Source organism: Capra hircus, chromosome 2, assembly GCF_001704415.2.
Source record: "Capra hircus breed San Clemente chromosome 2, ASM170441v1, whole genome shotgun sequence".
NCBI classification, from domain to species: domain Eukaryota; kingdom Metazoa; phylum Chordata; class Mammalia; order Artiodactyla; family Bovidae; genus Capra; species Capra hircus.
In genome coordinates, this window is record NC_030809.1 from 51,677,953 (window position 1) to 51,703,967 (window position 26,015).

Here is a 26,015-nt window from a genome sequence, read left to right on the forward strand (position 1 = left end):
TAACCTACCATCTTTTTAAATTATGTGCTTTAATGTTACTTTATTACTTAAAACAATCTGAGCCAGGGACACTTCCAACTGAGGGCTGCGGATCCTGCGGGAGATCTCTCTTCCTTGTGCCCTGCTCATAAAGTCAGCCCATGTGGAGAGGCTCCCTCCCACGTGAACAGTTCTTTAGAGAAGCCACAGGAAGCCACACGTCGCCTGCGCCCTCAACCAGGCCTGGGCACTCGGGGATCCCAAGGGAGAAGCAAGGAGTTGAGCAGATCCCTGGACCCGGAGAGGGGGCTGCGAAGGTTCCCCGAGGTAGTGCAGCCTGGTGGGCCCCCTAAGGTTCTCCGCCAAAGGGCTTTCACGAACAAAGCCCGGGCAGCCGCGCCACCTCCCGGCTCACCCGGCCTCGACCACCGACCCAGCCCCACCCGAGCCCTCAGCTCCAGGGACCCCAGCTGGCTTCAATATCAACTCCCCCGCGCCCCGCCTCGGCTTTTCGGTTGGTCGGGGAGAAAGTAAGCCCCACCAGGCCTCCCGCGGTAGGAGCAGAGGCGCCACCGTCCGTTAGCCTGCCGGGCCGGAACAGCGGCGCCCAGGCTCCATCCCGGGGATCCCCGTGACACACAGGAGGGGAGCACGCGAGAGGAAGATCGGGGGCGTTCGCCGCCGCCTGTCTCCAAGCCCCTCCGAGACCGGACTGCGGACCCTCCCATCCTCTGGCCAACGCATCCCCGCCTCCACCGGCCACGCCAACCTCGGCCCCTAACCGGCCGCGCGCAGCCCCCCAACCGCCGCCGCCTGCTCAGCGGTGACTCCCCCACTTCTCGCACGGCTCCCCAGCCTCGGCAGGAGGCTGACTCGGGCGCGGGTCCCGCACGCGGGGCGGAGGCTGCCCGATCGCTAACCCGGCAGCAGCCCAGAGCGCACACGAGGAGCGGCGGCGCCCCACGCGCAGCCCACCGCGCGCTCTGCCCGGCTCGCCGCCGCCGCCGACTGCAGCAACTGCGGGAAGCCCACAGCGCCCCGATCCCCGAAGGACTCAGCCCCGACTCCCCGGTTCCTGTCTCCCTTTCCACCCCCTCGCCGTCCCGGGACTCGCAGTCTCCGCCGCGCACGGGGCCGGTTCTGGGGGAGGGAATGTAAACAAATCGGGGTTTTATAGTTACCTCACACTCGAGTGCCGTGTGCATCTCCTCTCCGCTCGGTACCAAACCCCGGCTGCACCAAATCGTGTATTCACCAAAGCCGGCTGCGCCAACTGCGTCGCGGAGACCCGCGCGTCGGACACCACGCTACGCTAGCGGCGTACACGGCCCACTCAAGTCCTTGCGCAGCCGCACCCCGTCCGCCTATGGGCGCTATGCTCTGGGCGTACACGCACCACCCAGCCATTCACTTCGAATAACGCAAATAGCGTAGGGGAACTGCCCCACTCGAGGATTCCACACGGACCGTGAGAGCAATAGGAAATTCGAGTCTACGCAAATTGCGGAGCTCCGCGGCTCCGCGCTAGTTTTGTTCCAAGAAAAGACGCCGCGGGGGAGTTGAGAAGGCTTCTCACGCATGCGTGGAGCGACCATTTACCCCTCTCCTCTTCCTTGGGTTTGCATGTCGGTTGCTGCCGCCCGCGTGAGGCGGGCGAGTAAGGGAAACTCTAAACGAAAACGCTTCAGCCAGGTTTCAGATTGATAAATTAAAATGTTTATCTGTACAGGAGTTAAACATCTACGTTAATTTAACCCTTCCCCTTTACTAAAGTAACCTTTCAATCTCCGAGGGGAAAAAGGAACTAATACTTATTTAGTGCTAAATGCGAGGTATTTTGCATAGTTCTCCCATCCCCACCTCCCAGTTTATTCTAAAGAGCACTTCCTGTGGGCCTTCCAAGCCTAATAAAAGAAAAAGTTGAATCCAGAGAGCTTGTCACGCACGTAGAGAAATTCTCGAGGCTTCTGACAACTTTCCAACCTCTTCCACTACCTCCTACTGCTTAATCGATTATTCTTAACACCCAATAGCAAAACCTCCGGATTCAGCCAAGCAATTCCAAGGACTCCAGATCATGTCGTGCCCATTCTTGCTCCCATTGGTTTGCTCACACCATACTTGACATGAGAATTGTTTCCTCCCCTCTTCGGGAGCAATTCACAGCCGGTACTTAAAAGGTGGCTGCCTTTACTCCATTACCCTGCTTTTTGGCATTTGATCTTCATGATGAGACTTATCTATTCTGTCTGGTGTGTCTGATTCTGTATCCAGCCAGAGAGTTACAGGAATCTGATCAGCCTTACTGATATCTACCAGAGTGCATAAAACCATGATCAATAGTAATAGCAAGATTTACTCTTCGGCAAGTACTTCCTGTTTGCTCTACATGTGTATTAGTTTCGTTCTCGACACGAAGAAGTAGGTATTATCCTGCCCCAGGAAACTGAGACACGAGTAACTTGCCTAAGACTACTGAACAGGTAGGGAGGAGAGTTAAGATCCAAACCCAGTTAGGACTACATATTCCGGTATTCTGCATATTTAATGAAGGAAGATTGTTTTGTTTTTGTTTTGTATCCCTACAAACAATGTCTTTTAGGTGCTCAGTAAAGACCTACTGACTGCCAGGATACTCAGCTTCTCATATCCCTTTGTTTCTTTGAAAAAGCCAACCCACTGACCTCACTCCTTCAGGTTTTCACTGCTGCTGTTAGGGAGAGGGAGAAGTCCTGAGGTTTAAAGAGATGAAGTCTGAGTACTAGCTTCAGGTGTCACCATTGTCACTAACTGTGGGAGGCAATGGCCATGGTCCTCAGATTCATGGATAAATTAAAGGAATGGGTCTAAATTTATTCCAAAGTCTTTAAAGTTTATAAAATCAGAACCAAGGTCTTTAGGTTTCATAAAATCAATATAGAGTACCTCTTTTGGGTTCAGAGCATAAAAAGCTTCCAAATTATCTATCCTGATATTTTAAGGCTATAATTATTTTATTGAACATATTATTTCAGTAACTTTAAAATATATGCAATATCTTTCTCCTAAATTTCCATAAGGTAGAGCACTTACATTCCTGATATTAATATTTTAAGGTACTTACACCTTCACTGCTTTCTAAGAGAGAAGAACCGGAGATAAAATTGCCAACATCCACTGGATCATTGAAAAAGCAAGAGAGTTCCAGAAAAACATCTACTTCTGCTTTATTGACTATGCCAAAGCCTTTGACTGTGTGGATCACAACTGTGGAAAATTCTGAAAGAGATGGGAATACCAGACCACCTGACCTGCCTCTTAAGAAACCTTTATGCAGGTCAGGAAGCAACAGTTAGAACTGGACATGGAACAACAGACTGGTTGCTGGGGTACATTAAGGCTGTATATTGTCACCCTGCTTATTTAACTTAAATGCAGGGTACATCATGAGAAACGCTGGGATGGAAGAAGCACAAGCTGGAATCAAGATTGCTGGGATAAATATCAATAACCTCAGATATGCAGATGACACCACCCTTATAGCAGAAAGTGAAAAAGAACTAAACAGCCTCTTGATGAAAGTGAAAGAGGAGAGTGAAAAAGTTGGCCTAAAGCTCAACATTCAAAAACCTAAGATCATGGCATCTGGTCCCATCACTGCATAGGAAAGAGATGGGGAAACAGTAGAACAGTGGCTGACTTTATTTTTTATTTTTTGGCTCAAAAATCACTGCAGATGGTGATTGCAGCCATGAAATTAAAAGACACTTACTCCTTGGAAGGAAAGTTATGACCAACCTAGACAGCATATTAAAAGGTAGAGACGTTACTTTGCCAACAAAGGGCCGTCTAGTCAAGGCTATGGTTTTTCCAGTGGTCATGTATGGATGTGAAAGTTGGACTATAAAGAAAGCTGAGTGCCGAAGAATTGATGCTTTTGAACTGTGGTGTTGAAGTAGACTCTTGAGAGTCCCTTGGACTGCAAGGAGATCCAACCAGTCCATCCTAAAGGAGATCAGTCCTGGGTGTTCATTGGAAGGACTGATACTGAAGCTGAAACTCCAATACTTTGGCCACCTGATGCGAAGAGCTGACTCATTTGAAAAGACTGTGATGCTGGGACAGATTGAGAGCAGGAGGAGAAGAAGATGATGCCAGGCCTACCTGTCCATCACCATCTCCCGGAGTTCACTCAGACTCACGTCCATCGAGTCCGTGATGCCATCCAGCCATCTCATCCTCGGTCGTCCCCTTCTTCCTGCCCCCAATCCCTCCCAGCATCAGAGTCTTTTCCAATGAGTCGGCTCTTCCCATGAGGTGGCTAAAGTACTGGAGCTTCAGCTTTAGCATCATTCCTTCCAAAGGAATCCCAGGGTTGATCTCCTTCAGAATGGACTGGTTGGATCTCTCTGCAGTCCAAGGGACTCTCAAGAGTCTTCTCCAACAGCACAGTTCAAAAGCATCAATTCTTCAGCGAGCTTATCTGAACTATAAAGACAGTTTAGATGATTTGCAATATGTGGGGGGAAGAGAAAGTATTGCATTATGTGTAAATGGTTGACCCTCATTTGCTTTGCTTCAGTCACAATTTTATTTCACATATCTAAAATTTCAAGCGTGAACAATCTACCTTTGTGAAGCAAGAGATAATAAATCCAATGGCTTTTTTTGCACCTCAGAGGGTTAGAAAAGAACCAGCTACAATAAATAAAGAAAATAAGAACCATGCTTCATACCTCAATCTTTAGCCGTGAATAAAGAAAACCTGTCATAAAACTTTTTTTCCCCTCTAGTAGAGGAGAAAATTGACATCATACACAATAAAATTAAGAGCCTTTAATTAAATTTATTAAAAACATGAGTGCTTCTGAGAAATCAAGCCTTTCAAACTCAACAATTCTTTCCATGAATCAAAATTAGTAATAATCAAAGATAACATAAACTCCTTAAATCCATATTCAGTTTAAACTGATTTTTACATGACCAAAAATGTTTGGTTCAGACAAGTTTATACCTGAGAAGGAAGACTAAATTATATTGGTATATAGCCCTGTTGTGGGGAGTACTAAGTACCAGGAATAGGTGTTAAAAAGTTGGGAAAAGAAGGTCTCAGGAATATGTACTAAATCTAGACTCAAAATTAACTGCTTATTCAGTTTTAGAGACTCTACATTTTAGCCTGGAACTTAAGGCTTAAGTTTTAGATCTAAAGCCAGAGAAATATAAAAGGTATATTTCCCTCCTTGTTCTTTAAGGCCTGTAACACTATGTGACATTAAACATGTCAACCCTATGGTCAGGATGGGAATTGAGGCCTGTGGGTTCATCTTTTTCTCATCCCTTGAGGAATTATGGCTCTATCTCATCCAAAGCCTTGCCATTCCTAAAGTGAAGATAAACAGACCCTCAGAGCTTACATGGATATTCTCAGAGAGAAATACAGAAGTCCTGTGTCTCTTTCTAAAAAGCAGGACTCATGAAATAGAGAAGGCCATCCTCTTGCAGAGAGCCCACCACTTTGAAAGGGTACACAAAGACAGGGAGAAAGGCACCAGGGAGAAAGGCACCCTAGTGAGAAACACATTTGATTGACATGTCTGGCAAGTGAGATCATTTTAAGCTGGTAGGCTAATTCAATAAAATCAGTTTCAAGTTCTCTGCAGAAATAAAAATAGATTAGAGAAATGAAACAAAACGACAAGTCAAGCAACTCACCCAGCCAGGGTAGAAAATTAGCTTAAAAAATTTTTTTTTCTTTTATATGCTTTGCCTAGATAATGCTAACAATAGACTTGCCAGATCTTAGTTTTAATTAACTGTGATACAAACAAAAGACTCTTAACATTAGATATCCCTACTGGGAGAAAAACAATAATGTAGAAGCTTAGAACCTCTGATTTCAGCCTCTGATTTGCCGTGGCAAATCCTTTCAAAATAGGAATGAGACCTAGCCTAGAAGAAAGGGGAAGACCCACTCAGAAGAATAAACAAAAGCAAGAAGCTCAGTGCTAGAGCAAGGATAACAGATTTGACACATGACAGTGATGGAAAAACTTCTCCCGCAAACCTACTCTATCGTCCTCACCAGCCCCGGAATTCCACATTTAGAACTTTGTTCCTGGGCCTTGAAGCCAAAGAGACTCTGAGGGAAGTTTACTACCATTTTATTACTTATCTAGTGAGAAAATACTTTTCAAGGTCTTTACTGAAGAGAAAGTTTTTAAGAAGGGAGGAAATTTGATTATCCAGATTTTTAAGGGTAGTGTGGTATAAAAAGGACAGGAGGAAAAACAGACATACTGCCAACTTCTCAGTCTTGCTTCTAGCTACCTTGCTCACTCACAGAATACTGAAAAGAAGGAAAGCAGAAGGCTTGGTAAGCAGCCCCTTGTACCAACCGAGGGGTCCTAGAGGCCAACAGACAGTCCTCTTGAAATTCCAGGAGCGCAGTGGAAATCAACTTTCCAAACCTTAACTCTCATTCCAAAGGAATATGTATTTATCATGTAATATAAATAGCAGCATGAATATTACAGATTTAAAGAATATTTGTGGATGGTTATGGTTCAATTTAATAAAAATTATCAACATGGAAATGAATTAACAATAAGTTACCATGTAAATATTTTTAAAAGCAAGTTCATTTGTGTAACAAGTTAAATTAATAAAGTCATTTTTAAATTCATTTAAAAATGTCATCATATGAGAGCAAATTTCAAGTCTTGCCTAGGGCTTCCAAGATAATTAATAATGGGACTCATTTCACTAATGACATTTATGAAAATAATCAAATACACCTTTTAAAGCCAAGATACACTTGGTTTATCTTAACAAATATTGCTTACCTTTACTTATTAAGAATCTCAGAGCAAGAAAGCAGCAAAATTCTAAATATTTGGGAAGTCAGTGAATGAACTGTCAAAACAAAACTTGTAGGGATTTCTGAATTTTCCTTGCACTGTTTCTAAGTAAAGCTCAAATCATATTTTATTTTTATTAGAATAAGCCACTTTTGCATTCTTCATAGAATCCCATAAATCACCTCTTCTTCCCAGCATACATCTTTACAAGTTTTTTAAACTTCCTAATACTTTGTGAGGAATGATTCTGGTAATACTTAGTAGTTAGTAACCTACTATGCTTAACCTTTCCCTTGTAAATCTCACTTATAACCTCGAATGATTTCATCACATTCAAGTTTCATTCCAGTTACAATGATGGTTGCTTTCTCTAAGCAGTTAGATTTCAGTTTTTCTTCCCACCCTAAACACATGAAGGTGTATGGTTTAAAATGTGCCAGGTGCCATTTTAAGTACTGTGAATATGGTAACTAATTTTATTCCTATGACAGCTCTGCAAGGTAGATATTATTATGCCCATTTCATAGATAAAGAAAACAGGTAGTTAGCAAGGGGTTGGAGCCACAAGCCCAATCCAGACAGTCTGGCTCTGGAGGTTATGTTCCTAATCCTTACATTACTTTATTCTTATCTAGATGCTATGTGCAGGTCCCAATTTTTCTGAGAATATCTCCATACTTTCTCTGCAAAATTTGATAATTAAAAAAAAAAATAGTAGAACCATAAAGTGGTAGCTTTCCAGGCTGTAAATGTAATAGGTCAATGAAAATTGTAAATGGAATAGAGAATAAAAACATTTAAAGATACTTATAATGTGAACATTTGATTTATCTTTGAGCTTGACTAGCTTGACTCAATTTCAAGGGAGATTATTCCAGTCTCTTAAATTAAAATGTTAATTAGCCAATTTGGTTATACATTTAGATGAAAGCTTTCCCCTCTTTATGGTGACTTGATATAATTGTTCAAGTATTTATTTATGCTAGTTATATCATTAAAAATTAGGCAGAATCAGGTGTATGTTAATGACTTTGATCACAGTCATATATATATGAGCTATTAATGTGGTAATCAATGAAGAATTGGTCAAGTGCAGGCAAATATATCCCAGCAGATTTAAACTAAAATTCAGTTATGGGATTGAAGGTTCATTTCAGTCCTTGGATTTAAATGAATCTACCTCCTCTGCAAGTCTACCTTGGGGAAGAAAGGCAAATTTTAAGGGATGAAACTATTTATAGGTAAGTTTGTGCTCCTTTGATGTGCAGGCCACTACGTAGCTGGAAAATGAGGACAAGGAAAATATGATTCTTTACCTAACGTTGCTTACAGCCCAGTCAGGGAGGTAATTGAAAAGACAATTACGGTACAGAGTGACAAGGGCTGTGTTTGCGATAATATGGGTTGCTACGGCTGCAAATTACTTTGCCAACTAAGGTCCATCTAGTCAAGGCTATGGTTTTTCCAGTAGTCATGTATGGATGTGAGAGTTGGACTGTGAAGAAGGCTGAGCGCCGAAGAATTGATGCTTTTGAACTGTGGTGTTGGAGAAGACTTTTGAGAGTCCCTTGGACTGCAAGGAGATCCAACCAGTCCATTCTGAAGGAGATCAACCCTGGGATTTCTTTGGAAGGAAGGATGCTAAAGCTGAAGCTCCAGTACTTTGGCCACCTCATGCGAAGAGCTGACTCATTGGAAAATACTTTGATGCTGGGAGGGATTGGGGGCAGGAAGAAGGGGACGACAGAGGGTGAGATGGCTGGATGGCATCACTGACTCGATGGACGTGAGTCTGAGTGAACTCCGGGAGATGGTGATGGACAGGGAGGCCTGGCATGCTGCAATTCAAGGGGTCGCAAAGAGTCGGACAGGACTGAGCAACTGAACTGAACTGATGGCTGCAAAAATGCTGATGGCACTCCCAGCTTTATACAAGTCCCAGACCAAATCCCCTTCACTTACACTCACTCTGCCTCTTTGGAGGCACAAGTAAACTGAGGATTCTGCATGAAGAATACCAAAATCACATGTCTCCGGTTCTACCTTATGTGTGGGGTGTTTCCAGAGAGACCAGGAATGTGTGCTCTGAGGAAAGCCTTTTATGTTCTTAGGGTGGAGAGAGTCCACAACAAACATTATGCATTATCTTTACAGAGAATCACGTGTATGCATTAGTCTTTACTTAAACTTTCTAGAATTTACATCAAACAGTGACTACTTTTGAGTATGATTTTAGCATGAGCCTCTTCCTGTATGTTTCCCAGTTCTTTACATTTTTTAAGATACCTGATTCGTCAGCAATGTTAGAAATGTAAGTAGAATGTATCTGACCATTCCAGGTGATACTGATTGCAAAATAACCAAGCTTTGTAGCACAGATATTTGGGATTTTTCTTCTACACCTTTTTATTAAGGTGTTTCATTATTTATTATTCCTATATTTATTATTATAGGAAGCACATTTGGGAAATATTTGCACCTTTGCTATCATCAAAAAGAGATGTTGTAAATCACCTGTATTGTCTTCTATGGACTAATTTTCGTTTTCATAATTGTATAGGCATAAGGGAGTAGGAAATAGAAATTAGGTATCAACAGAATCATAAAAATTTCCAACTTGCTTTGCTCTATGAAATCCCTGGAGAACTAGCCAGTCCATTCAAAGACTAGATGAAACCCTACATCCTAGACAGTGGCTCCTCCAAATTAGGTACTAGATCCAACATGTAACTGTGTCCCCTGGAACTTTTAATAAAGGTTGAAAGAAAAAGTTAGAAAGCCTAAGTTTGGAAATCCGTGTGTGTGATATTAAATTGGTTCAGAGAGCTTGATTGCCTGTGTCAGGCCAGATGGTATTTGTGCTTGTGAAATAAGGCCCAAATTGGAAAACTATACCATCACTTGGGCTTCCCTGGTGGCTCATCAGTAAAGGATCCCCCTGCAATGCAGGAGCCGCATGAGACACGAGTTTGATTCCTGAGTGAGAAAGATCCCCTAGAGGAGGGCATAGCAACCCACTCTAATTTTCGTGCCTGGAGAATTCCCATGGGGCAGAGGAGCCTGGCAGGCTATAGTCCTTAAGGTTGCAAAGAGTCAGACACAACTAAAGTGACTTAGCATGCATGCACCCAACCATCACTTAGGAAATAATCTCTTCACAATTATGTTCCTAATTTAGTATCTGTCAAAGACTGTCTTTGAAGCATTTCAAATCTTCTTATCTAGAAGCTATGCTGAGCCAAGACACTAAATAATGCAATACTAAATGATAATAATTATTAATCATAATCATGACAAGCAGTTACAGTATAGTGTTTACTATGTGCTGACACTATGTTCCAAAGTTACATTATTGATGGTCAACAAACAAATAATAAATATGGGAAAAAGTATTCTTAAACCCATTCCCATGTTTTGCATGGGTAAAAAAAAAAACTGTTCAAAAAAGACCAGCTTGGTCAAAAGTTGCTTTGGTCAGTAATTTGAAAGTTGTTAGATTTTAATATTCTTTTTATAGATATAGGTAGGAGATTTAGGTAGACTAATAATTATTAACTCATTTGAGACATAGGCTGGGAATCATGTGTTTTTTGGGCTTCCCTGGTGGCTCAGCAGTAAAGAACCTGCCGGCCAAGGCATGAGATATAGGTTCAATCCCTGAGTCCGTAAGATCCCCTGGAGAAGGAAATGACAACACACTCCAGTATTCTTGCCTAGGAAATCCCATGGACAGAGGAGCCGGCTACAGTCCGTCTGTGAAAGAGTCAGACACAACTTAGCAACTAAACAACAACAAGTGTTTTCTAGCCTTTATACTGCCAGCAAGACCAGCTATAAAGCTTTCTAGGGCCCAGTGAAAAATGAAAATGTGGGACCCCTTGATCAAAAGTATTAAGAATTTCAAGATGGCAACAACAAAGCAATATACCAAGCACAGACCCTTCTTAGCATGGGGTCCCATGTGATTGTACAGGTTGCATGGCCACGATGAACCCAGCCCTGACTGGCCATTAATACTTTAGTGAATTATTTTTTAAAAAAAATTCTTCCCAAAGACAAAAAAAAAAAAAATCTTGCAAATAAATTTATTTATAAAAAGGTAGTCAATAAATTAATCAAAATCTTTATAGATTTTATAAACTCATTACATGATATGGCAAGTTACTGAGAAGATAACCCCTTGGAAGGTATGGATCATGTGACATTTTTGTTTTGCAGAGACTGTTGAAGTTATAACCAAAGAAGTATTCAACATATAGCATTTCAACATGGGAGCCTGTTTTGTTCCTAATTTGAAGAATTCAGTTGTAAAAGGAAGTATGAGACAACTAGGAAATTTTTAATACTGATGGGGCATTTGATAATAAGGAAATATTATTAATTTTTAAATGTATAGTAATAAAATTGGGCCTAAGAAAAGAATTCTTCTCTTTTAGAGGAATAGAAGAGAATTAATAGATGAAATAAGATTGTCTGACTTTTGCTTTAAAATAATCCAACGAGAGTACAGATGATGCAAGGTTATTTCTGTATAAATTGTTGAAGGGGGTGATGGTTATATGAGTGCTCATTCTATTTTTTCTACTTTTGTATTTTAAAAATTCCATAATAACAGTAAAACATGAAGCATTGCAATAAATGCAAGTCAACCAAATATACCTAGTGTCTATAATGTTCCAGTAATTGGACCAAATAGGCACATTGATGATTTTATAAATGTAGAGCTCTTTAAATACAAGTTTTCAGAATTAGTCTGTATTGTTTCCCTATTTTAAATAAGAAGTTCAAAAACTAACAATAGCCTTAGAGCTGGAGCAATTCTGAGATAACCAAAACGGATCAGTAATGACGTCAGCCAATATGATGCAGTCATGCCTGTGCCTAACACTTATTTTTTAATAAAATATTTAGACTGATCATTGTGGGGCAAACTGGGCATGTCTTGAAAGTGATGCAGATGTGACTTTAAAATTATTTGGCTCCATTCTAAAATAGACCCACCCTCTTCGAAGGAAACAAACAAACAAAAACTAATTTGCATCTAACTTAAACTTTCAGCTGTATTTAGAACCAAACTCTAATACTCCTACTTATATTTCATTTGAATTTTTATACTTTCTAGCATTCCATACTGGAAGCAAAGGGCATTGTTTAAGTATTTACTACATTTGTGCAATATTTAACTGTTAAATTTAAATAACAATTTAACAGCATTGTTAATGGAAAAGTTTGGTGATTATTATCAGTCAGTTCTAGATTAAACTGGTAGTGGGAATTGTGTTAAGAGTTAGAGAGGGCTTGTAGCAGCTAACCCCAAATTACTTTAACAATGAAGCTCTGGTGAGCTTGTCTTTATCAGCAGCAGGTGAATTGACTTGTCGACTAACCATGATTAAGAATGACAGAATCTTACCAGTTTGGGGCTGATGAGGCAAGTTCTGCCAGTACAACACGATTGACCTGTAGAGGACGGGTAAGTAGGAGACTGAGAAATTCAGGTTCAAATTTCTGGTTTCTTCTTTCTTGTCTCCCTCATCTAACCCAACCTACGATAAGTTGGCACTTCTTTCAAACCATTAATAATTATTCTGCAAAATGATTTATCCATTCCAACAATTTGTACAAGAGGTGATAGAATGACCAAATATCATTTCGCTGATAAGCAAAATAATATTATTTAATAACTATCTTCTCTGAAGGATGAATGGAGATTTTACAGTATCAAATCAATCCATACAACAGAAATGAAACAAGCGCAAGTATTTCAGAAGAAGGGCATGTATTTCTTATTATTTTATGAGTAAACAGTGGATATTTATACATTCTGGCTTCTCTTTCCTTCCTTTCATAGCCAAGATTCTTAAAAAGGTTTTTTTTTTTTCAAATAAACTCATTTAGCCTACTTACTCAACTCACCTACTGAAATTGAGCTTTTACCACTAACAGGTTACCCAAATGCCACCTTAGTTACTCACTCTAGTGCTCACTTTTAACTGTATTGTTTCATTTCTCTGCTCCTTTTCAGGCAGTTTAAAACCCTTCCTCCTTCAAATACTCAGGAAATTTGATGGATCTGATGATAGGTGAAGAAGACTTGCCCAGGACACAGAGCATGAAAAGTAACCAGAGAGGTGGTAACTTTCTACCAGACTGACTGCCCAACTAGTCAGAAACCTGTCTAGTTGTCCCACCACCAGCTTTGTTCCTCTTCAGGTTAGAATCCTCCCCCCATTCATGTTAACAGAAGACAGCACTCTTCTGATAGTTTATCAACTTGCTAGAGACTCCCTTCCTATCTTCTTCGTGGTCTTTTTTTTCTCTAAACTCCCACACATGTAAGCAGTTTCTTCTGGGTCCTCTTATTTATCATTCTACACCAGTGTTTGTGAAGGAGAATTCTAAGGATTACTTGTATCAGCATCAGAGACTATAAGGATTCTTATGAAAAGTACAATTTACCACCCTTATCCTAGTGAAACAGCAACTTGGGAATGAAACTCAAAATGTGAATTTTAAATCACCTCTCAGGCAATTCTTACTAAGAAATCAGGATTGAGAATTACTGTTTTACCCACTCAACCTGGATTATTTTATCCAATCCCATGGCTTCAGTTACTATCTATATGTCTCCTTGTTTTCAGATATAAAGATTCTACTTGATATCTCTCAGGCAACTCTAATTTAAGATGTCCAAACTGAACACACTGTCTCCCAATCCTGCCATTCTTCCCTTGTTTCCCCGTAGTTTCCTACTTCACTCCCAGAAGGGGGAAAACAAGTAGTAGTGAAATAGTCATTCTTGCCTCCTCTCTCAATTCATTCTCTCCTTACGACATTTTTTCTTGGCCTCATCACAAGGCATGTGGGATATTAGTCCCCCAACCAGGGACAGATCCCACGCTGCCTGCATTGGAAGGTGGGGTCTTAACCACTGGACCACCAGAGAAATCCTCCTTATGACTCTTGACTCCTACTTTTCAGTACACCCAAGTCACTCCCCTAGAACTAGACTAGTAGCCTAAAACTAGTTGGCGTCTTTTTAAGCCCACCTCCGATCCATCCTCCACAGTGAAAATGGGAATCATCACTAACTCAATCAGATCAAAAAAGTTTTCAAAGCCTCACACCACCCTTTCACATTATCTCTGAAGATTTATCTATTACTTCACCCTAAACTTATACTGTCCAACATAGTAGCCTCTAGCCACATGTGACTGTTGAGCACTTGAAATGTGGTTAGTCCAATTTGAAATGTGCTTTAAGCGTAAGTCACCTATTAGATTTCTCAAACATTGTACCAAAAAAAGTAAAAATGTGTCATTGATAATTTTCCATATTGGTTACATTGCTGAGATAATACGATTTTTTAAAATATTGGGCTAAATAAAATATTATTAAATTTTTTTTTACCTAATTCCTTTTATTTTCTTAATGTGACTTCTAAAAATGTTTCAATCACATAGGTGCTTCATATTATACTTCTAGAACTCTATAATCCAGCCAAACTGAAAGACTTGGTACTCCCTTAAAAGTTATACTTTTCCTTGCTTCAAGTGTCCCCTCTCCTCTGTACCCCTTTCCCTTCATCTGATTACCTCCTATTTGTCCTTCAGCAATGTATACACACACAAAATTTCCTGCCCCTTTTCCTTCCCAAATCAGTTCTGGGTTAGCTGTATTTCCTACACACTTGCACAAACAGCGCATAGCTTGCAATGTATAGCACTTGCGCTTTACTTGTCTACCCCAATCTTTGTCTCCTATGCGCTCCAATTGCTTGTTAGCAGGACTGTGGCTTGTTCAATGTGGTATCCTCAGTTTCTAGCACATTGCTTGGTTCACAGTGGATATGGAGTAAATACTAGTGGAATGGCTGTAGAAAATGACTTCCATGAAACATAGCTAGTAGTATGTGGGGAAGGAGTAATAGGTTAATACTCTATCTTTATCCTTAATTTGTCCACACACCCTATCAAACAGCATACCCAAGCCTATCTTGACCCTAGTAAAATTTTTAAATGTCATCAGTTAATTTGATCAGAGAACAAAATAAACACAACTTTTGTCTTCTAAATATGTTTGAACTGCTTTACTGCTAGATGTTCATTGTGAGAAAAATTACCTATTCATTGGAAAACATTTTTATACCATTTCTGAAGATCAAGTCTTTGGAGGAATTTAAGTAAGACCTAAAATCATTTTTCTCTGTAATCTCACACTGCTGGCATTCACAGAGAAGTTTTGAATACATCAAAAATTCTGGCATACTCACATTATAATTAACGTTTACCACATTACTCTCTGTTAAAAGGAAAAGTTAGCAGACAGCAAATATAAAAGCTATATAGTCCATGGAATTCTCTAGGCCAGAATACTGGAGTGGGTAGCCTTTCCCTTCTCCAGGGGATCTTCCCAACCCAGGGATCAAACCCAGGTCTCCCGCATTGCAGGTGGGTTCTTTACCAGCTGAGTCACAAGGGAGGGCTCTAAATATAAAAGCAGTAAGAACAGATCATAATTATTTTCTCAGTCTCATCAGATATAACTTTTAAGTGACTCCTCCGTGTTTATCCAATTAGATCACTCTGGGTTTTGTTTTGTTTTGTTTAAAGCTTTGAGATTTTTCTTGCCTGTGTTCACCATGCGGATGAAATGGCTAACTCAAGTCACCACTGAACTGGACTATGTAAAAGAGACGCAGCAGTCACTGAAATAGATCCTAATGGCCAAGGCTGGAACAATTTGAACAACAAAATAAATAGTTTTGGATTACATGTAAAAATATGAAATAAATATCCAGGAATCCATATGGATATAAACAGATAATTAGATATATTTTAAAATGAGGGAGAATAAACAAATATCTCATGTAAAATAATTGCAAATTATTTATATGATCCTCTGTTTTCAAGAAGGGGGTCTCCTCATCTTAGTTGTGGGTTATGCATAATGACTTCATTTTAAAGAGGACAGTATGAAGAGAAGCTGGGAGAGTAACTTCATAGGGGGAAAATCTAACAAACACTAACACAGCCAGGTGATCAAAAACACCAACACTGATAAATCATCCTGATAGTATGTACCTTTGAAAGAATGTGATTAAAATGGCACTTTCCCAGGACTTTGCAAATGGTCCAGTAGTTAAGACTTCAAGGCAGGGGATGTGGGTTCAATTTCTGGGCTAGGGAACTAAGATCTCACACGCCACACAGGGCAACCAATAAATAAATAAATAATATAACACATTCCCTCTGTGATCTTCCTTCCTAAAAACTCCATAACCCCAGCCAAAATCATGAGAGAAACATAGAACCATTCTACAAAATACCTAGCCAATATTCCTGGAAACTGTTATCATCAAAAACATGGAAAATCTGAGAAACTGTCAAAACCAAGAGGAACCTAAGAAGATATGATGACTATAATGTGATAACCTGGTAGGGATTCTGAAACAACAGCAATGACAAAAAAAATGACACTGGGTAAAACCTAAGGAAATCTGAATAAACTATGGACTTTAGTTAATAATAGTGCATCAATTCTGGTTCATCAGTTGCAGCAAATAAATCATCATACCAAAGTAAGATGTTAATAGAAAAAGCTAGATGTTGGCTATGTAAGAACTCCCTGTAGTATCTACTACTTTTCTATGTATCTAAAAGTATTCAAAACAAATGTTTTATAGGTCATCATCTATTTGTTACCTGCCAAATATTGCCTTTTTGTAATCATCCTGTACTGTAGGATAATCACCTTGTGTAAATTCTCTCTTCTTTAGCCTCTTCACTAATACTTATCTTTATTCTCTTCCTGAATAGCACTCTTTTCCAGTCTATAATAGTGGATTATTCTTCCCATTTCCTGACATTTCCTACATTTCTACCTTTGACTGCCTTGTCTTATCACTTTAGCTCTCAGGGGGAAAGAAATCTTATCAGATCCAACAACTTCAACTATGACTTTCATGATGAACATTCCAAGATCTGTATTCCAAGCCTAATCTCTCCTTCACAAGTCAGACCAGGACATCGCTGGTGGCACAGTGGATAAGAATCCACAGGTCAATGCAGGGGACACATGTTTGGTCCCTGGTCTGGCAAGATCCCACATACCACGGAGCAACTAAGCTTGTGTGCCGCAACTACTGAGCCCACATGTTGCAACTACTGAAACCCCATGCACCTAGAGCCTGTACTCTGAAACAAGAGAAGCCAATCAATGAGAAACCCATGCACCACAACTAGACAGTAGCCCCAGCTGTCTGCAACTAGAGAAAGCTAGCACGCAACAATGAAAGACTCAGAGCAACCAAAAATAAAATCAAATATAAATAAATAAACTGTTAACAAGCCAAACCATACTTCACCTACCTAACAGACATATCTACCTACTGACTTTCAGGGATATCAATATAAGTATTTTCAAAGAAGCAGCCCTTGTTTTAAACCTTAATTCTGTGACTCCTATTTTGTTCTCAATCATAATTAAGAGAATTATAATTGTCCAGTCATGTAATATGGAGAAGGAAATGGCAACCCATTTCAGTATTTTTGCCTGGAAAATACATGGACAAGGAGCCTGGCAGGTAACAGTCTGACATGACTGAGCAACTAAACAATAAACAGGTCATGTAACAGGATCCTTGCATATATCTGTGACTGTTTTCTTTACCATAATTTCCTCTCCAACTTCATATGAATATTGTTTAGTTCTGTTTCTACTGCATTGATCTTCCTAGATAATAAGCCCCCTTGTGACTCAGATGGTAAAGAGTCTGCCTGTAATGCAGGAGATCCAGGTTCGATCCCTGGGTTGAGATGATCCCTTGGAGAAGGAAATGGCAACCCACTCCAGTAATCTTGCCTGGAAAATCCCATAGATGGAGGAGTCTGGCAGGTACAGTCCATGAAGTTGCAGAGTCAGACACGACTGAGCGACTTCACTTTTACTTTCTATTTCTACTGCATTGATCTTCCCAGATAATTACCAATTTAGCAATCAAAATAGCCTTGGCTGACTTGCAGAACCTAGAGGTGAGTCCATGGACAGCTGAGATCGCCAGTCCTGTTATGAGACAGTGATATGAGATATTATTGTTTTATGTTCCCTGGGAAAGAAAGAAACATCCCCAGCTTGGAACCAAAGAACACCATTGCTTTTGAGAGTCAGACCAGAGACTCAGGCTGATCCCCAATGGACATGAAAGGCAACTAACCATCTCTATTTTCTGTGTGCAGCTTTTGAAGAGAGTTCCCCTAGAATCTGGCAGTCCAGGAGCATTGCAGTATGAGGTCCCTATCCCTGAGACCTGAGAACCTTTTGCCAACATTTCCCAAAGACAAGTCATAGTTTGTGGATGGCACTGGAAAAATTCTCCTTCAGCTTAAGTGTAGCCAGATCACTGATTTCTAATGAAGCCATTAACCATCCAGTCAATAGAATCCAGATTTTATTGAGATAACATAAAATCATCTACCAGGGCCCAAATGGTAAAACCCTGGACTAAACTGGGTGGTTTTCAAATTTTGGGGTTTCAGTAACTTTTTATACTCTTTAAAGTACTGAAGATTACAACGTACATTTGTTTACATGAGTCACATCTATCAATATCTACCAGTTTAGAAACTAAAAGTAAAAAACCTTAAAGATATTAATTATAAAATAAAAATAATAAACCTGTTATATATTAATATAACTGACATTTTGGGGAAAATATATTTTTTCAAGATAAAAAATTGAGAAATCTGGATTATAGGAAAAGTAGATTCTCATATCTGCTTCTGTATTCACTCTGTTGTTTGGTTGAAGTGCAGTAAGAAAATCCAGCTTCATACAAATAAATAGTTGAAAAAAGTATTTTAATAGCCTCTTCAGATAATCTTGGATATTCTTTGATACTATACCCAAACTCAAAAAATGGTTGTTCCTCAAAGGTTATTTACAACACAGAATCTGAAAAAGATTAATAAAATTTTATGCTCAGTTACCCTTAAATCTTCTAGTCTGTTTTGGTCTTTGAATCACCCATGAGTAATTTTATAACATGCATTGATCATTGGGAAAATACTGATTTATGAGTTATGAAGATCTTTCAAATGCTGACATATTTCATCACACCATATCAAAAAATCATTTCTGTTAATACTACCATCAATATCATTAGAAAATATATTTAAGTACTGGGAAGCTGTCAAGTCTACAGTGGTGGATATGAGTTATTTAGCATCATAATTTTCACCTGAAAGCTTGAAGTTTATCATTTGCAACAAATATTGTCAGTTAGTTCTTTTCCTTGAAGTTACAGGCTCACTTTGTTCATTTTCAAGAAAAATGTCAGCAAAACACCTATGTCTGAATAACCATACTTTGTCAGTCTTTTAGGTTTTTTTTTTTTTAAGCGTTCCATGAAAAAAGCAGCCATTTTAGCTCACAACTTAAATCATACAATATAAGACTGAAATAACAAAAGCACTTCAGTATGGACCAGAAAACAACAAACTTTATGTGAGAGCCTGGCAGTAAAGAATACAGTGACTACTAGTACATTTTGATATCACAGGCACTGATCTGTGCTAAGCAACTGGGAGTATTAGCCACCATTGCTGTTTTTCACTCTCAGTGGAGTGAAAAAGGCAGGAAACATCTTAGCATTTATTAGGGAAACCAATTTTAACCTTGTGAACTTCCTGAAAGAATCACTGGGCCCTCGGGTTTCATAAAACACTGCTGACTTAAGTCAATGTGATATTCCATTTCATTTACCAATATGTTTTGGAATAGGTATGTGACATAATTCTGGTCAATAAGCCAAAAGGGCCTCTGAGATAGGTTTTTCCTTCCAGTGAGACATGTGGAAGTAGAAATTTCCTCTTTCTGCCTCAAGACTTTTTATCTGCATGGGAAATCTAGCAATAATCTGCTCACAAGGACAAACAACACACTGAATTTGGAAAATGGAAAGATGGAAAACATCTGGGCAAAGTGATGTTATTGTTAAATCACTGAATTATTCAACTTTGTTGAACCTTTTACTATATTCAAATTTTGTCCTGTCTCTAGAATTCTTATGTGAAGTCATAATTTCCCTTATTGTTTAAATGCCTTTTGACAGGTCTTATGTTCCTTAAAGATGAAAGCATCTTTATTCATTCATTCATACTTCCTGTCAACCCATCACTATTCAAAAGACCCCAAAAGTTTGGTCACTACAGCTTGATACATTTCAAACTCCCTGAAATGAGCAGCAAAACAAAATTATTACAAACCATTCAACAGTAGCTGAAAGAGGCATACCAAATTGAACGATTTAAATAGCTCACTTATATGGAGGCAGATCAAATACGAGACGATGAATTTTAATAAAAATATGAGAACCATTAAAAGGATTAGAATATAACACCAAATTCTGAGGGACTTAAAAAACAATACTTCGGAATAACAGAGTAATCAGGACCAGAAAGCAACCAGGTATTCAAAGTCAAAACACTTGGAATCTATCCAAGTATCAAGAAATCAAATGGCACCTGGAGATTATCATAGTAAGTGAAGTAAGTCAGACAGCGAAAGACAAATGTCATATAATATCACTTACATGTGGCATCTAAAAAAAAGATACAAATGGACTTATTTGCAAACAGAAACAGTCTTACACACTTAGAAAACAAATTTATGGTTATGGGAGGGGAAAGGGTGGAGGGAGGAATAGATTTGGACTGTGGGATTGACAAGCACACAGTGCTATATTTAAAACAGATGACCAATAGGGACCTACTACACAATATAGGGAATGCTGCTCAATATTCTGTGATAACCTATATGGGAAAAGAATTTGAAAAAGAATAGATACATGTATATGTATAACGGAATCACTTTGCTAACACAAAATTGTTAATCAACTATGTTCTGGTATAAAATAAAAATTAAAAGGAAAATTGCAGCGCTATTTACAATAGCTAGAACATGGAAGCAACTTAGATGTCCACTGACAGATGACTGAATAAAGAAGCTGTGGTACATACTTACGATGGAATATTACTTGGCCATAAAAAAGAATGCATTTGAGTTAGTTCAAGTTAGGTGGATGAACCTAGAGCCTATCATACAGAGTGAAGTAAGTCAGAAAGAGAAATATAAATATCATATACTGATACATATATATGGAATCTAGAAAGATGGCAGTGATGAATTTATTTGCAGGGCAGCAATGGAGAAACAGACATAGAGAACAGACCTATGGTCATGGAGGGGAAGAGAGGAGGGAGAAGGCAAGAGGTATGGAGAGAGTAACATGGAAACTTACAATACCATATGTAAAACAGACAGCCAATGGGAATTTACTGTATGGATCAGGGGACTCAAATAGGGGCCCTGTGACAATCTAGAAGGGTGGAATGGGGAGGGAAATGGTAGGGAGGTTTGGAGGTAGGGTATATGGATGTATCTATGGCTGATTTTGGTGATGTCTGACAGAAAACAACAAAATTCTGTAAAGAGATTATCCTTTCATTAAAAAATGAGTAAAGTGGCAAAAAAAAAATCAAATTTCAAATTGTGTAGCGGACAAATAAGGAAGTATTCATTATTCTATGTTAACACAACAAACGTATACCACCAAAATCGAAGATGTATTGATGAGTAAGAGATGTAACAATACACTTTTGAATTGTCAGGTTACAGTAAAGAATTCTCTTCCAGATAAAACAGGCCCATCTTTTGATACCTATATATGGGTTTGAAGATTTCTAATTCAAATTCTTTAACCTTTGAATCTCAGTGTGAGATTCAGAAAGGGAAATACATCAAAGAAATAAAAGAAACAAACTGTCTTCTTGATAGGAAAAATTATTATCACTTTCATTTATTACTCCTATCTACTTCACCTCTGTGTGTCAGTGGAAAAGTAGAAATGGCCCACAGCTATTAGTGCCTTGCAAGATCAGAATTCCTGTCTCTGCAAGGAAAATATAGTCTACCATATAAAGAATGGCTTTAGGGAAATAATTATCTCTCTCTGTAAAAGTCAACTTTCAATTCCTCTAATGTATTAATATAACAATTATATAACTAAATGACAGAAATATATGTTTTAAACTCAACAATAAGTGCCATTGATTTATTTACTTATGTATTTTAGTTTAAACTAGCTCTGGAATGAGTAGATGTTATGACATCAAGATCTATTATTTTAGAAGTTTCAAAATAGAGACATGTAATCTTTTAATCACCAAATGAAGTAACAGCCTTTGAATGATAAAGTAGCTATAGTAACTCTGCTTTATAAGCATAATTAGTGGTCTTATATATAGTAGCATTCTGCATTTACTGAAGTTTTCCATCCTATGTTGTAAATATAATCTAGTTGTTTTGTCTTTTATAGCTTATAAACATTGATCATCATATCCATAAAAATTTGCATTGCTTGTTACCTTAGAATGTAGTAAAACTGGGACTTTCCTTGCGGCCCAGTGGTTAAGACTCTGCTGGTTAAGAGCTTCCACAGCAGGGAACACAGGTTTGACCTCTGGTCTGCCTCTTGAGAAACCAACATGCAGGTCAGGAAGCAACCGTCAGAACTGGACATGGAACAACAGACTGGTTCCAAATAGGAAAAGGAGTATGTCAAGGCTGTATATTGTCACCCTGCTCATTTAACTTAAATGCAGGGTACATTATGAGAAACACTGGGCTGGAAGAAGCACAAGCTGGAATCAAGATTGCCGGGATAAATATCCATAACCTCAGATATGCAGATGACACCACCCTTATGGCAGAAAGTGAAGAAGAACTAAACAGCCTCTTGATGAAAGTGAAAGAGGATAGCGAAAAAGTTGGCTTAAAGCTCAACATTCAGAAATCTAAGATCATGGCATCTCGTCCCATCACTTCATGGGAAATAGATGGGGAAACAGTGGAAACAGTGGCTGACTTTATTTATTTATTTTGGCTCCCAAATCACTGCAGATGGTGATTGCAGCCATGAAATTAAAAGACACTTATTCCTTAAGGAAAGTTATGACCAACCTAGACAGCATATTAAAAGGCAGAGACATTACTTTGCCAACAAAAGTCCATCTAGTCAAGGCTATGGTTTTTCCAGTGGTCATGTATGGATGTGAAAGTTGGACTGTGAAGAAAGCTGAGTACCGAAGAACTGATGCTTTTGAACTGTGGTGTTGAAGAAGACTCTTGAGAGTCCCTTGGACTGCAAGGAGATCCAACCAGTCCATCCTGAAGGAGATCAGTCCTGGGTGTTCATTGGAAGGACTGATATTGAAGCTGAAACTCCAGTACTTTGGCCACCCAATGTGAAGAGCTGACTTATTGGAAAAGACCCTGATGATGGAAAAGATTGAGGGCAGGAGGAGAAGGGGATGACAGTGGGTGAGATAGTTGGATGGCATCATTGACTCGATAGACATGGGTTTGGGTGGACTCCGGCAGTTGGTGATGGACAGGGAGGCCTCGCGTGCTGCGGTTCATGGAGTCACAAAGAGTCGGACATGACTGAGCGACTGAACTGAACTGAATTGGAAGTAAGATCCCATGTGCCATGCAGCAATGGCCAAAAGAAAAACAAAATGTAGTAAAATTCATCTTGTGATGATATCAGTATTTTCCCATATTCCTATTGCAAAGGACATAGATATTATACATTGGTAAGTACTCTTTTCTTTTTCTAGCTGCACCACAGGGCATGGGGGATATTAGTTCCCCTTCCAGGAATTGAACTCAAGCCCCCTGTGATGAATCTTAACCACTGGACCACCAGGAAATTCCTATACTGGTAAACATTCTTAATCACTAATTGAGATTTTTTCAAAAGCCATTTTCAGAGGTAACTCCAAATCAAAAACCCAGCAAGGGTTAGTCTTTTTCCATTCAGTAACATGTTTTTGAACCACCCTGAAGTACTAACAGAAGACAAGGTATTAGCAACTTTTAAGTAAATTATGGTTAAATGTTGTTGATGTTCAGTCACTCAGTCATGTCTCACTCTTTGTGACCCCATGGACTGTGGCACACCAGACTTCCCTATTCTTTACCATCTCCCAGAGTTTGCTCAAACTCATGTCCATTGAGTCAGTGATGCCATCCAACCATCTCATCCTCTGTCATCCCTTTCTCCTCCTGCCTTAAATCTTTCCCAGCATCAGGGTCTTTTCTAATGAATCAGCTCTTTGCATCAGGTGGCCAAAGTACTGGAGATTCAGTTTCAGCATCAGTCCTTCCCATGAATACTCAGGACTGATTTCCTATAGGATGGACTGGTTTGATCTCCTTGCAGTCCAAGGGACTCTCAAGAGTCCTCTCCAGCTTCACAGTTGAAAGCATCAATTCTTCAGTGCTCAGCCTTCTTTATGATCCAACTCTCACATCCATACATGACTACTGGAAAAACCATTGCTTTGACTATACAGACCTTTGTCAGGAAAGTAATATCTCCACTTTTTAATGGTTAAATGAATTGTTAAAAGTTCATCTACAACTTGCTTTCATTAAGACTCTACATTTTTATTGCAGGGGGGATGGCTTCAATCCCTGATTGTTGGTTGGGCACCTAAGATCCTGCATGCTGCATGGAGCAGCCAAAAACATAAAAATAAATTTTAAAAATAAGTTTCTTTAAACTTTGAAGTAATGTTGTGTTTTGAGAAAACATCTTTAGTTATTTTTAAAGCATATGCAGAGCTTGGGGCTAAGATATGTTTGGTGTTTTAATTAGAGATTGAATGTTCTAATTGGGATTCAATTTGCCATTTTAAAAATAGATGTCAAGTGAGATAACTTATTCAATAATTTCAGCAGCAGTATGGAAATATCTTTCTTCAAACTGCCCCTTTTAATCAGGTGCTACAGGGGAAATTATTGGTAGCCTCACTAGCATCTGAAAAAAATTATAGATCATTTGCATAAGGGCAAAGCCTTTGTCATAAGATACTCTGGAAAATATTAAGTGAAAGCTTCTCCTCTACCAGTCTGAGACTGACATGCTCATTCTGTGGCTCCACAGCTGTGGTTTGTCCAGGCATAGGTGTTAAGTATAAACTCTCTGGTGTCATCACAGTAATCCAAGGAAAACATACTGGTATAGAAATAATGTCAAGAATAGTATCAGATTTGAGATATATCTGGGAGGTAGAATTGATAAGACTTGGCTATACCCCAGATAAGAATGTGTGTAGGGTAGGGAAGGTGATCAAGGATATCTCGGGTTTCTGGTATGAATAATTGTATAGGAATCTTCTACCACGAGTGAGAATACTGGAGGAGGAACAGGTGTAGAAGCTGGGGAAGAGGATGAAGACTTAACAGTTGGAGATATTCTAAGTTTGAGATACATAAAGGACATCTCAGTGGAGATTTCCAGTTCAAGCTCCAAGGATAAGTGTAAGTGAAAGTTGCTTGGTTATGTCCGACCCTTTGTGACCCCATGGACTGTCCATGGAATTCTCTAGGCCAGAATACTGGAGTGGGTAGCCTTTACCTTCTCCAGGGGATCTTCCCAACCCATGGATTGAACCCAGGTCTTCCACATTGCAGGTGATTCCTTACCAGCTGAACCACAAGGGAAGTGTGAGGCAGGTAATTAATTTCGAAGTTGTCAGTGTTTAGATGAAACCACAGGACTAGATAAGGTTGCTCAAGAATAACTGGGTAGAATGTAAAGAAGGCCCAGGACCTCTGCCTGGACAACTTGAGAAATTGTCCTACTCCCTTTTTACCTAACTCCTTTCATATTTAGGTCTCTGCCTAATTTTTACTATTTAAAAAAGACTTCTCTGGACTCCTTAATCTACATTAGGCAACACCACCTGCCCTGCCCAATGTTTTCATCAATGTTCTTACCACAGTTCGCAATGAATTATTTGTGATTATTTATTTTGTATTTGTCTCTACACTAGAATGTATGTTTCATGAATGTATGCTTCAGGGCAGAGGCCATTTGCTTTAATTTGTATTCCCAGTGCCTGGCACATATAAATACTAAGCATTGAGTAATGAAAGAAAGTGGATGTAAATAATGAGTGAATGAAGGATGAGTCTGTTGAGATGATAAAAATTTAGCAATTGTTAAAATATAAACCATATACAAAACAACTTGAGGTATTATCACTTATCTTGAACTTTTCTAAGGAAAAAAATAAATTAATAGCAAAGAATTTAAGCATTTTACTTTATAATTTCATTCTTTACTGA

At 39.2% G+C, this 26,015-nt stretch overlaps 1 protein-coding gene across 3 annotated transcripts in view; it reads right to left on the bottom strand.

Moving 5' to 3' along the window:
* SLC39A10 (solute carrier family 39 member 10) overlaps positions 1–26,015 on the bottom strand; it is a 110,846-nt gene that overhangs the window by 65,943 nt on the left and 18,888 nt on the right. The window contains exon 1 of one of the 3 annotated variants that reach the window (XM_005676289.3): positions 1,161–1,314. The exons of 1 other annotated variant lie outside the window; for it this stretch is intronic. The gene's annotated coding sequence lies outside the window, so the exon portion shown is untranslated. Of the gene's footprint in view, positions 1–1,160; positions 1,315–26,015 lie in introns of those variants that run through there. One more of the 3 variants, XM_005676286.3, reaches the window with a different exon arrangement.